Below are 13,455 nucleotides of genomic sequence, written 5' to 3'. Positions count from 1 at the left end.
TTGCCACATGTCAACACTGGGTCTGACTGAGCGCCTCCAGGAGAGAGGCCCAAGCAAGACGCGCCCCGAGGAGAGTCTTGCCACATGTGAACACTGGGTCTGACTGAGCGCCTCCAGAAGAGAGGCCCAAGCAAGACGTGCCCCGAGGAGCGTCTTGCCACATGTCAACACTGGGTCTGACTGAGTGCCTCCATGAGAGAAGCCCCAGCAAGACGCGCCCCGAGGAGCGTCTTGCCACATGTCAACACTGGGTCTGACTGAGCACCTCCAGGAGAGAGGCCCGAGGAGCGTCTTGCCCTCATGTGACCTCTGGGTCTGACTGAGTGCCTCCAGGAGAGAGGCCCAAGCAACACGCGCCCCGAGGAGCGTCTTGTCACATGTCAACAATGGGTCTGACTGAGCGCCTCCAGGAGCAAGGCCCAAGGAGCGTCTTGACACATGTCAACACTGGGTCTGACTGAGCGCCTCCAGGAGAGAGGCCCAAGCATGATGCGCCCCGAGGAGCGTCTTGTCACATGTCACTACTCGGTCTGACTGAGCGCCTCCAGGAGAGAGGCCCAAGCAAGACGTGCCCCGAGGAGCGTCTTGCCACATGTCAACAATGGGTCTGACTGAGGGCCTCCAGGAGAGAAGCCCAAGCAAGAAGCGCCCCGAGGATCATCTTGCCACATGTCAACACTGGGTCTGAATGAGCGCCTCCAGGAGAGAGGCCCAAGCAAGACTCGCCCCGAGGAGCGTCTTGCCACATGTCAACACTGGGTCTGACTGAGGGCCTCCATGAGAGAAGCCCAAGCAAGACGCGCCCCGAGGAGAGTCTTGCCACATGTCAACACTGGGTCTGACAGAGGGCATCCAGGAGAGAGGCCGAAGCAATACGCGCCCCGAGGAGCGTCTTGCCACATGTCACCACTGGGTCTGACAGAGGGCATCCAGGAGAGGCCCAAGCAATACGCGCCCCGAGGAGCGTCTTGCCACATGTCACCACTGGGTCTGACTGAGTGCCTCCAGGAGAGAGGCCCAAGCAAGAAGCACCCCGAGGAGCGTCTTGCCACATGTCAACACTGGGTCTGACTGAGGGCCTCCAGGAGAGAAGCCCAAGCAAGACGCGCCCCGAGGAGCTTCTTGCCACATGTCAGCACTCGGTCTGACTGAGCGCCTCCAGGAGAGAGGCCAAAGCAAGACGCGCCCCGAGGAGAGTCTTGACACATGTCAACACTGGGTCTGACAGAGGGCCTCCATGAGAGAGGCCCAAGAAAGACGCGCCCCGAGGAGTGTCTTGCCACATGTCAACACTGGGTCTGACTGAGCGCCTCCAGGAGAGAGGCCCAAGCAAGACGCGCCCCGAGGAGCATCTTGCCACGTGTCAACACTGGGTCTGACTTAGCGCCTCCAGGAGAGAGGCCCAAGCAAGATGCGCCCCGAGGAGCGTCTTGCCACGTGTCACCACTGGGTCTGACTGAGCTCCTCCAGGAGAGAGGCCCAAGCAAGATGCGCCCCGAGGAGCATCTTGCCACGTGTCACCACTGGGTCTGATTGAGCACCTCCAGGAGAGAGGCCCCAGCAAGACGCGCCCCGAGGAGCGTCTTGCCTTATGTCAGCACTCGGTCTGACTGAGCGCCTCCAGGAGAGAGGCCCAAGCAAGACGCACCCCGAGGAGCGTATTGCCACATGTCACTACTCGGTCTAACTGAGCGCCTCCAGGAGAGAGGTCCAAGCAAGATGCGCCCCGAGGAGCGTCTTGCCACATGTCACTACTCGGTCTGACTGAGCGCCTCCAGGAGAGAAGCCCAAGCAAGACGCGCCCCGAGGAGCGTCTTGCCACATGTCAGCACTCGGTCTGACTGAGCGCCTCCAGGAGAGAGGCCCAAGCAAGACGTGCCCCGAGGAGCGTCTTACCACATGTCAACACTGGGTCTGACTGAGCGCCTCCAGGAGAGAGGCCCAAGCAAGACGCGCCCCGAGGAGCGTCTTGCCACATGTCAACACTGGGACTGACTGAGCGCCTCCAGGAGAGAGGCCCAAGCAAGACGCGCCCGGAGGAGCGTCTTGCCACATGTCAGCACTCGGTCTGACTGAGCGCCTCCAGGAGAGAGGCCCAAGCAAGACGCGCCCCGAGGAGCATCTTGACACATGTCTCCTGTGGGTCTGACTGAGCGCCTCCAGGAGAGAGGCCCAAGCAAGACGTGCCCCGAGGAGCGTCTTGCCACATGTCAACACTGGGTCTGACTGAGTGCCTCCATGAGAGAAGCCCCAGCAAGATGCGCCCCGAGGAGCATCTTGCCACATGTCAACACTGGGTCTGACTGAGAACCTCCAGGAGAGAGGCCCAAGCAAGACGCGCCCCGAGGAGTGTCTTGCCACATGTCAACACTGGGTCTGACTGAGCGCCTCCAGGAGAGAGGCCCAAGCAAGACGCGCCCCGAGGAGCGTCTTGTCACATGTCACTACTCGGTCTGACTGAGCGCCTCCAGGAGAGAGGCCCAAGCAAGACGTGCCCCGAGGAGCGTCTTGCCACATGTCAACAATGGGTCTGACTGAGGGCCTCCAGGAGAGAAGCCCAAGCAAGAAGCGCCCCGAGGAGCGTCTTGCCACATGTCAACACTGGGTCTGACTGAGCGCCTCCAGGAGAGAGGCCCATCAAGACACGCCCCGAGGAGAGTCTTGACACATGTCAACACTGGGTCTGACAGAGGGCATCCAGGAGAGAGGCCCAAGCAATACGCGCCCCGAGGAGCGTCTTGCCACATGTCAGCACTCGGTCTGACTGAGCGCCTCCAGGAGAGAGGCCCAAGCAAGAAGCGCCCCGAGGAGCGTCTTGCCACGTGTCAACACTGGGTCTGATTGAGGGCCTTCTGGAGAGAGGCCCAAGCAAGACGCGCCCCGAGGAGCGTCTTGCCACATGTCAACAATGGGTCTGACTGAGGGCCTCCAGGAGAGAAGCCGAAGCAAGACGCGCCCCGAGGAGCTTCTTGCCACATGTCAGCACTCGGTCTAACTGAGCGCCTCCAGGAGAGAGGCCCAAGCAAGACGCGCCCCAAGGAGCGTCTTGACAAATGTCAACACTGGGTCTGACAGAGGGCCTCCAGGAGAGAGGCCCAAATAAGACGCGCCCCGAGGAGCGTCTTGCCACATGTCAACAATGGGTCTGACTGAGGGCCCCCTGGAGAGAATTGCAAGCAAGACGCGCCCCGAGGAGCGTCTTGCCACATGTCAGCACTCGGTCTTACTGAGCGCCTCCAGGAGAGAGGCCCAAGCAAGACGCGCCCCGAGGAGCGTCTTGCCACATGTCAACACTGGGTCTGACTGAGCGCCTCCAGGAGAGAGGCCCAAGCAAGACGCGCCCCGAGGAGAGTCTTGCCACATGTGAACACTGGGTCTGACTGAGCGCCTCCAGAAGAGAGGCCCAAGCAAGACGTGCCCCGAGGAGCGTCTTGCCACATGTCAACACTGGGTCTGACTGAGTGCCTCCATGAGAGAAGCCCCAGCAAGACGCGCCCCGAGGAGCGTCTTGCCACATGTCAACACTGGGTCTGACTGAGCACCTCCAGGAGAGAGGCCCGAGGAGCGTCTTGCCCTCATGTGACCTCTGGGTCTGACTGAGTGCCTCCAGGAGAAAGGCCCAAGCAACACGCGCCCCGAGGAGCGTCTTGTCACATGTCAACAATGGGTCTGACTGAGCGCCTCCAGGAGCAAGGCCCAAGGAGCGTCTTGACACATGTCAAAACTGGGTCTGACTGAGCGCCTCCAGGAGAGAGGCCCAAGCATGATGCGCCCCGAGGAGCGTCTTGTCACATGTCACTACTCGGTCTGACTGAGCGCCTCCAGGAGAGAGGCCCAAGCAAGACGTGCCCCGAGGAGCGTCTTGCCACATGTCAACAATGGGTCTGACTGAGGGCCTCCAGGAGAGAAGCCCAAGCAAGAAGCGCCCCGAGGAGCATCTTGCCACATGTCAACACTGGGTCTGACTGAGCGCCTCCAGGAGAGAGGCCCAAGCAAGACTCGCCCCGAGGAGCGTCTTGCCACATGTCAACACTGGGTCTGACTGAGGTTCTCCATGAGAGAAGCCCAAGCAAGACGCGCCCCGAGGAGAGTCTTGCCACATGTCAACACTGGGTCTGACAGAGGGCATCCAGGAGAGAGGCCGAAGCAATACGCGCCCCGAGGAGCGTCTTGCCACATGTCACCACTGGGTCTGACAGAGGGCATCCAGGAGAGGCCCAAGCAATACGCGCCCCGAGGAGCGTCTTGCCACATGTCACCACTGGGTCTGACTGAGCGCCTCCAGGAGAGAGGCCCAAGCAAGAAGCACCCCGAGGAGCGTCTTGCCACATGTCAACACTGGGTCTGACTGAGGGCCTCCAGGAGAGAAGCCCAAGCAAGACGCGCCCCGAGGAGCTTCTTGCCACATGTCAGTACTCGTTCTGACTGAGCGCCTCCAGGAGAGAGGCCAAAGCAAGACGCGCCCCGAGGAGAGTCTTGACACATGTCAACACTGGGTCTGACAGAGGGCCTCCATGAGAGAGGCCCAAGAAAGACGCGCCCCGAGGAGTGTCTTGCCACATGTCAACACTGGGTCTGACTGAGCGCCTCCAGGAGAGAGGCCCAAGCAAGACGCACCCCGAGGAGCATCTTGCCACGTGTCAACACTGGGTCTGACTTAGCGCCTCCAGGAGAGAGGCCCAAGCAAGATGCGCCCCGAGGAGCGTCTTGCCACGTGTCACCACTGGGTCTGACTGAGCTCCTCCAGGAGAGAGGCCCAAGCAAGATGCGCCCCGAGGAGCATCTTGCCACGTGTCACCACTGGGTCTGATTGAGCACCTCCAGGAGAGAGGCCCCAGCAAGACGCGCCCCGAGGAGCGTCTTGCCTTATGTCAGCACTCGGTCTGACTGAGCGCCTCCAGGAGAGAGGCCCAAGCAAGACGCGCCCCGAGGAGCGTATTGCCACATGTCACTACTCGGTCTAACTGAGCGCCTCCAGGAGAGAGGTCCAAGCAAGATGCGCCCCGAGGAGCGTCTTGCCACATGTCACTACTCGGTCTGACTGAGCGCCTCCAGGAGAGAGGCCCAAGCAAGACGTGCCCCAAGGAGCGTCTTGCCACATGTCAACAATGGGTCTGACTGAGGGCCTCCAGGAGAGAAGCCCAAGCAAGACGCGCCCCGAGGAGTGTCTTGCCACATGTCAACACTGGGTCTGACTGAGGGCCTCCAGGAGAGAGGCCCAATTAAGACGCGCCCCAAGGAGCGTCTTGCCACATGTCAACAATGGGTCTGACTGAGGGCCTCCAGGAGAGAAGCCCAAGCAAGACGCGCCCCGAGGAGCGTCTTGCCACATGTCAGCACTCGGTCTGACTGAGCGCCTCCAGGAGAGAGGCCCAAGCAAGACGTGCCCCGAGGAGCGTCTTACCACATGTCAACACTGGGTCTGACTGAGCGCCTCCAGGAGAGAGGCCCAAGCAAGACGCGCCCCGAGGAGCGTCTTGCCACATGTGAACACTGGGACTGACTGAGCGCCTCCAGGAGAGAGGCCCAAGCAAGACGCGCCCGGAGGAGCGTCTTGCCACATGTCAGCACTCGGTCTGACTGAGCGCCTCCAGGAGAGAGGCCCAAACAAGATGCGCCCCGAGGAGCATCTTGACACATGTCTCCTGTGGGTCTGACTGAGCGCCTCCAGGAGAGAGGCCCAAGCAAGACGTGCCCCGAGGAGCGTCTTGCCACATGTCAACACTGGGTCTGACTGAGTGCCTCCATGAGAGAAGCCCCAGCAAGATGCGCCCCGAGGAGCATCTTGCCACATGTCAACACTGGGTCTGACTGAGAACCTCCAGGAGAGAGGCCCAAGCAAGACGCGCCCCGAGGAGCGTCTTGCCACATGTCAACACTGGGTCTGACTGAGCGCCTCCAGGAGAGAGGCCCCAGCAAGACGTGCCCCGAGGAGCGTCTTGCCACATGTCAACACTGGGTCTGACTGAGCGCCTCCAGGAGAGAGGCCCATCAAGACACGCCCCGAGGAGCGTCTTGACACATGTCAACACTGGGTCTGACAGAGGGCATCCAGGAGAGAGGCCCAAGCAATACGCGCCCCGAGGAGCGTCTTGCCACATGTCAGCACTCGGTCTGACTGAGCGCCTCCAGGAGAGAGGCCCAAGGAAGAAGCGCCCCGAGGAGCGTCTTGCCACGTGTCAACACTGGGTCTGATTGAGGGCCTTCTGGAGAGAGGCCCAAGCAAGACGCGCCCCGAGGAGCGTCTTGCCACATGTCAACAATGGGTCTGACTGAGGCCCTCCAGGAGAGAAGCCGAAGCAAGACGCGCCCCGAGGAGCTTCTTGCCACATGTCAGCACTCGGTCTAACTGAGCGCCTCCAGGAGAGAGGCCCAAGCAAGACGCGCCCCAAGGAGCGTCTTGACAAATGTCAACACTGGGTCTGACAGAGGGCCTCCAGGAGAGAGGCCCAAATAAGACGCGCCCCGAGGAGCGTCTTGCCACATGTCAACAATGGGTCTGACTGAGGGCCCCCAGGAGAGAATTCCAAGCAAGACGCGCCCCGAGGAGCGTCTTGCCACATGTCAGCACTCGGTCTGACTGAGCGCCTCTTGGAGAGAGGCCCAAGCAAGACGCGCCCCGAGGAGCGTCTTGCCACATGTCAACACTGGGTCTGACTGAGCGCCTCCAGGAGAGAGGCCCAAGCAAGACGCGCCCCGAGGAGAGTCTTGCCAAATGTGAAAACTGGGTCTGACTGAGCGCCTCCAGAAGAGAGGCCCAAGCAAGACGTGCCCCGAGGAGCGTCTTGCCACATGTCAACACTGGGTCTGACTGAGTGCCTCCATGAGAGAAGCCCAAGCAAGACGCGCCCCGAGGAGCGTATTGCCACATGTCAACACTGGGTCTGACTGAGCGCCTCCAGGAGAGAGGCCCGAGGAGCGTCTTGCCACATGTGACCTCTGGGTCTGACTGAGCGCCTCCAGGAGAGAGGCCCAAGCAACACGCGCCCCGAGGAGCGTCTTGTCACATGTCAACAATGGGTCTGACTGAGCGCCTCCAGGAGCAAGGCCCAAGGAGCGTCTTGACACATGTCAACACTGGGTCTGACTGAGCGCCTCCAGGAGAGAGGTCCAAGCAACACGCGCCCCGAGGAGCGTCTTGCCACATGTCAACACTGGGTCTGACTGAGTGCCTCCATGAGAGAAGCCCCAGCAAGACGCGCCCCGAGGAGCGTCTTGTCACATGTCACTACTCGGTCTGACTGAGCGCCTCCAGGAGAGAGGCCCAAGCAAGACGTGCCCCGAGGAGCGTCTTGCCACATGTCAACACTGGGTCTGACTGAGTGCCTCCAGGAGAGAGGCCCAAGCAAGACGCGCCCCGAGGAGCGTCTTGCCACATGTCAACACTGGGTCTGACTGAGCGCCTCCAGGAGAGAGGCCCAAGCAAGACGCGCCCCGAGGAGCGTCTTGTCACATGTCACTACTCGGTCTGACTCAGCGCCTCCAGGAGAGAGGTTCAAGCAAGACGTGCCCCGAGGAGCGTCTTGCCACATGTCAACAATGGGTCTGACTGAGGGCCTCCAGGAGAGAAGCCCAAGCAAGAAGCGCCCCGAGGAGCGGCTTGCCACATGTCAACACTGGGTCTGACTGAGCGCCTCCAGGAGAGAGGCCCAAGCAAGACACGCCCCGAGGAGCGTCTTGACACATGTCAACACTGGGTCTGACAGAGGGCATCCAGGAGAGAGGCCCAAATAAGACGCGCCCCGAGGAGCGTCTTGCCACATGTCAACAATGGGTCTGACTGAGGGCCTCCAGGAGAGAAGCCGAAGCAAGACGCGCCCCGAGGAGCTTCTTGCCACATGTCAGCACTCGGTCTGACTGAGCGCCTCCAGGAGAGAGGCCCAAGCAAGACGCGCCCAGAGGAGCATCTTGACACATGTCAACACTGGGTCTGACAGAGGGCCTCCAGGAGAGAGGCCCAAATAAGACGCGCCCCGAGGAGCGTCTTGCCACATGTCAACAATGGGTCTGACTGAGGGCCTCCAGGAGAGAATTCCAAGCAAGACGCGCCCCGAAGAGCGTCTTGCCACATGTCAGCACTCGGTCTGACTGAGCGCCTCCAGGAGAGAGGCCCAATTAAGACGCGCCCCGAGGAGCGTCTTGCCACATGTCAACACTGGGTCTGACTGAGCGCCTCCAGGAGAGAGGCCCAATTAAGACGCGCCCCGAGGAGCGTCTTGCCACATGTCAACACTGGGTCTGACTGAGCGCCTCCAGGAGAGAGGCCTAAGCAAGACGCGCCCCGAGGAGAGTCTTGCCACATGTGAACACTGGGTCTGACTGAGCGCCTCCAGGAGAGAGGCCCAAGCAAGACATGCCCCGAGGAGCGTCTTGCCACATGTCAACACTGGGTCTGACTGAGTGGCTCCATGAGAGAAGCCCCAGCAAGACGCGCCCCGAGGAGCGTCTTGCCACATGTCAACACTGGGTCTGACTGAGCGCCTCCAGGAGAGAGGCCCAAGCAAGACGCGCCCCGAGGAGAGTCTTGCCACATGTGAACACTGGGTCTGACTGAGCGCCTCCAGAAGAGAGGCCCAAGCATGACGTGCCCCGAGGAGCGTCTTGCCACATGTCAACACTGGGTCTGACTGAGTGACTCCATGAGAGAAGCCCAAGCAAGACGCGCCCCGAGGAGCGTATTGCCACATGTCAACACTGGGTCTGACTGAGCGCCTCCAGGAGAGAGGCCCGAGGAGCGTCTTGCCACATGTGACCTCTGGGTCTGACTGAGCGCCTCCAGGAGAGAGGCCCAAGCAACACGCGCCCCGAGGAGCGTCTTGTCACATGTCAACAATGGGTCTGACTGAGCGCCTCCAGGAGCAAGGCCCAAGGAGCGTCTTGACACATGTCAACACTGGGTCTGACTGAGCGCCTCCAGGAGAGAGGTCCAAGCAACACGCGCCCCGAGGAGCGTCTTGCCACATGTCAACACTGGGTCTGACTGAGTGCCTCCATGAGAGAAGCCCCAGCAAGACGCGCCCCGAGGAGCGTCTTGTCACATGTCACTACTCGGTCTGACTGAGCGCCTCCAGGAGAGAGGCCCAAGCAAGACGTGCCCCGAGGAGCGTCTTGCCACATGTCAACACTGGGTCTGACTGAGTGCCTCCAGGAGAGAGGCCCAAGCAAGACGCGCCCCGAGGAGCGTCTTGCCACATGTCAACACTGGGTCTGACTGAGCGCCTCCAGGAGAGAGGCCCAAGCAAGACGCGCCCCGAGGAGCGTCTTGTCACATGTCACTACTCGGTCTGACTCAGCGCCTCCAGGAGAGTGGTTCAAGCAAGACGTGCCCCGAGGAGCGTCTTGCCACATGTCAACAATGGGTCTGACTGAGGGCCTCCAGGAGAGAAGCCCAAGCAAGAAGCGCCCCGAGGAGCGGCTTGCCACATGTCAACACTGGGTCTGACAGAGGGCATCCAGGAGAGAGGCCCAAATAAGACGCGCCCCGAGGAGCGTCTTGCCACATGTCAACAATGGGTCTGACTGAGGGCCTCCAGGAGAGAATTCCAAGCAAGACACGCCCCGAGGAGCGTCTTGACACATGTCAACACTGGGTCTGACAGAGGGCCTCCAGGAGAGAGGCCCAAATAAGACGCGCCCCGAGGAGCGTCTTGCCACATGTCAACAATGGGTCTGACTGAGGGCCTCCAGGAGAGAATTCCAGGCAAGACGCGCCCCGAGGAGCGTCTTGTCACATGTCACTACTCTGTCTGACTCAGCGCCTCCAGGAGAGAGGTTCAAGCAAGACGTGCCCCGAGGAGCGTCTTGCCACATGTCAACAATGGGTCTGACTGAGGGCCTCCAGGAGAGAAGCCCAAGCAAGAAGCGCCCCGAGGAGCGGCTTGACACATGTCAACACTGGGTCTGACAGAGGGCCTCCAGGAGAGAGGCCCAAATAAGACGTGCCCCGAGGAGCGTCTTGCCACATGTCAACAATGGGTCTGACTGAGGGCCTCCAGGAGAGAATTCCAAGCAAGACGCGCCCCGAGGAGTGTCTTGCCACATGTCAGCACTCGGTCTGACTGAGCGCCTCCAGGAGAGAGGCCCAATTAAGACGCGCCCCGAGGAGCGTCTTGCCACATGTCAACACTGGGTCTGACTGAGCGCCTCCAGGAGAGAGGCCCAAGCAAGACGCACCCCGAGGAGTGTCTTGCCACATGTGAACACTGGGTCTGACTGAGCGCCTCCAGGAGAGAGGCCCAAGCAAGACGTGCCCCGAGGAGCGTCTTGCCACATGTCAACACTGGGTCTGACTGAGTGCCTCCATGATAGAAGCCCCAGCAAGACGCGCCCCGAGGAGCGTCTTGCCACATGTCAACACTGGGTCTGACTGAGCGCCTCCAGGAGAGAGGCCCGAGGAGCGTCTTGCCACATGTGACCTCTGGGTCTGACTGAGCGCCTCCAGGAGAGAGGCCCAAGCAAGACGCGCCCCGAGGAGCGTCTTGTCACATGTCACTACTCGGTCTGACTGAGCGCCTCCAGGAGAGAGGCCCAAGCAAGACGTGCCCCGAGGAGCGTCTTGCCACATGTCAACACTGGGTCTGACTGAGTGCCTCCATGAGAGAAGCCCCAGCAAGACGCGCCCCGAGGAGCGTCTTGCCACATGTCAACACTGGGTCTGACTGAGCGCCTCCAGGAGAGAGGCCCAAGCAAGACGCGCCCCAAGGAGCGTCTTGTCACATGTCACTACTCGGTCTGACTGAGCGCCTCCAGGAGAGAGGCCCAAGCAAGACGTGCCCCGAGGAGCGTCTTGCCACATGTCAACAATGGGTCTGACTGAGGGCCTCCAGGAGAGAAGCCCAAGCAAGAAGCGCCCCGAGGAGCGTCTTGCCACATGTCAACACTGGGTCTGACTGAGCGCCTCCAGGAGAGAGGCCCAAGCAAGACACGCCCCGAGGAGCGTCTTGACACATGTCAACACTGGGTCTGACAGAGGGCATCCAGGAGAGAGGCCCAAGCAATACGCGCCCCGAGGAGCGTCTTGCCACATGTCAGCACTCGGTCTGACTGAGCGCCTCCAGGAGAGAGGCCCAAATAAGACGCGCCCCGAGGAGCGTCTTGCCACATGTCAACACTGGGTCTGATTGAGGGCCTCCATGAGAGAAGCCCCAGCAAGACGCGCCCCGAGGAGCGTCTTGCCACATGTCAACACTGGGTCTGACTGAGCGCCTCCAGGAGAGAGGCCCAAGCAAGACGTGCCCCGAGGAGCGTCTTGCCACATGTCAACACTGGATCTGACTGAGCGCCTCCAGGAGAGAGGCCCAAACAAGACACGCCCCGAGGAGCGTCTTGACACATGTCAACACTGGGTCTGACAGAGGGCATCCAGGAGAGAGGCCCAAGCAATACGCGCCCCGAGGAGCGTCTTGCCACATGTCAGCACTCGGTCTGACTGAGCGCCTCCAGGAGAGAGGCCCAAGCAAGAAGCGCCCCGAGGAGCGTCTTGCCACGTGTCAACACTGGGTCTGATTGAGGGCCTTCTGGAGAGAGGCCCAAGCAAGACGCGCCCCGAGGAGCGTCTTGCCACATGTCAGCACTCGGTCTGACTGAGCGCCTCCAGGAGAGAGGCCCAAGCAAGACGTGCCCAGAGGAGCGTCTTGACACATGTCAACACTGGGTCTGACAGAGGGCCTCCAGGAGAGAGGCCCAAGCAAGACGCGCCCAGAGGAGCGTCTTGACACATGTCAACACTGGGTCTGACAGAGGGCCTCTAGGAGAGAGGCCCAAATAAGACGCGCCCCGAGGAGCGTCTTGCCACATGTCAGCACTCGGTTTGACTGAGCGCCTCCAGGAGAGAAGCCCAAGCAAGACGCGCCCCGAGGAGCTTCTTGCCACATGTCAGCACTCGGTCTGACTGAGCGCCTCCAGGAGAGAGGCCCAAGCAAGACGCGCCCAGAGGAGCGTCTTGACACATGTCAACACTGGGTCTGACAGAGGGCCTCCAGGAGAGAGGCCCAAATAAGACGCGCCCCGAGGAGCGTCTTGCCACATGTCAACAATGGGTCTGACTGAAGGCCTCCAGGAGAGAATTCCAAGCAAGACGCGCCCCGAAGAGCGTCTTGCCACATGTCAGCACTCGGTCTGACTGAGCGCCTCCAGGAGAGAGGCCCAATTAAGACGCGCCCCGAGGAGCGTCTTGCCACATGTCAACACTGGGTCTGACTGAGCGCCTCCAGGAGAGAGGCCCAATTAAGACGCGCCCCGAGGAGCGTCTTGCCACATGTCAACACTGGGTCTGACTGAGCGCCTCCAGGAGAGAGGCCTAAGCAAGACGCGCCCCGAGGAGAGTCTTGCCACGTGTGAACACTGGGTCTGACTGAGCGCCTCCAGGAGAGAGGCCCAAGCAAGACATGCCCCGTGGAGCGTCTTGCCACATGTCAACACTGGGTCTGACTGAGTGCCTCCATGAGAGAAGCCCCAGCAAGACGCGCCCCGAGGAGCGTCTTGCCACATGTCAACACTGGGTCTGACTGAGCGCCTCCAGGAGAGAGGCCCGAGGAGCGTCTTGCCACATGTGACCTCTGGGTCTGACTGAGCGCCTCCAGGAGAGAGGCCCAAGCAAGACGCGCCCCGAGGAGCGTCTTGTCACATGTCAACACTGGGTCTGACTGAGCGCCTCCAGGAGCGAGGCCCAAGGAGCGTCTTGACACATGTCAACACTGGGTCTGACTGAGCGCCTCCAGGAGAGAGGTCCAAGCAACACGCGCCCCGAGGAGTGTCTTGCCACATGTCAACACTGGGTCTGACTGAGTGCCTCCATGAGAGAAGCCCCAGCAAGACGCGCCCCGAGGAGCGTCTTGTCACATGTCACTACTCGGTCTGACTGAGCGCCTCCAGGAGAGAGGCCCAAGCAAGACGTGCCCCGAGGAGCGTCTTGCCACATGTCAACAGTGGGTCTGACTGAGGGCCTCCAGGAGAGAAGCCCAAGCAAGAAGCGCCCCGAGGAGCGTCTTGCCACATGTCAACACTGGGTCTGACTGAGCGCCTCCAGGAGAGAGTCCCAAGCAAGACACGCCCCGAGGAGCGTCTTGACACATGTTAACACTGGGTCTGAATGAGGGCCTCCATGTGAGAAGCCCAAGCAAGACGCGCCCCGAGGAGGGTCTTGCCACATGTCAACACTGGGTCTGACATAGGGCATCCAGGAGAGAGGCCCAAGCAATACGCGCCCCGAGGAGCGTCTTGCCACATGTCAACAATGGGTCTGACTGAGGGCCTCCAGGAGAGAAGCCCAAGGAAGACGCGCCCCGAGGAGCTTCTTGCCACATGTCAGCACTCGGTCTGACTGAGCGCCTCCAGGAGAGAGGCCAAAGAGAGATGCGCACCGAGGAGAGTCTTGACACATGTCAACACTGGGTCTGACAGAGGGCCTCCATGAGAGAGGCCCAAGCAAGACGCGCCCCGAGGAGTGTCTTGCCA

This window comes from Nothobranchius furzeri, chromosome 6 (genome assembly GCF_043380555.1).
Source record: "Nothobranchius furzeri strain GRZ-AD chromosome 6, NfurGRZ-RIMD1, whole genome shotgun sequence".
Classification (NCBI taxonomy): domain Eukaryota; kingdom Metazoa; phylum Chordata; class Actinopteri; order Cyprinodontiformes; family Nothobranchiidae; genus Nothobranchius; species Nothobranchius furzeri.
Note: the sequence above shows the minus strand (reverse complement) of the source record.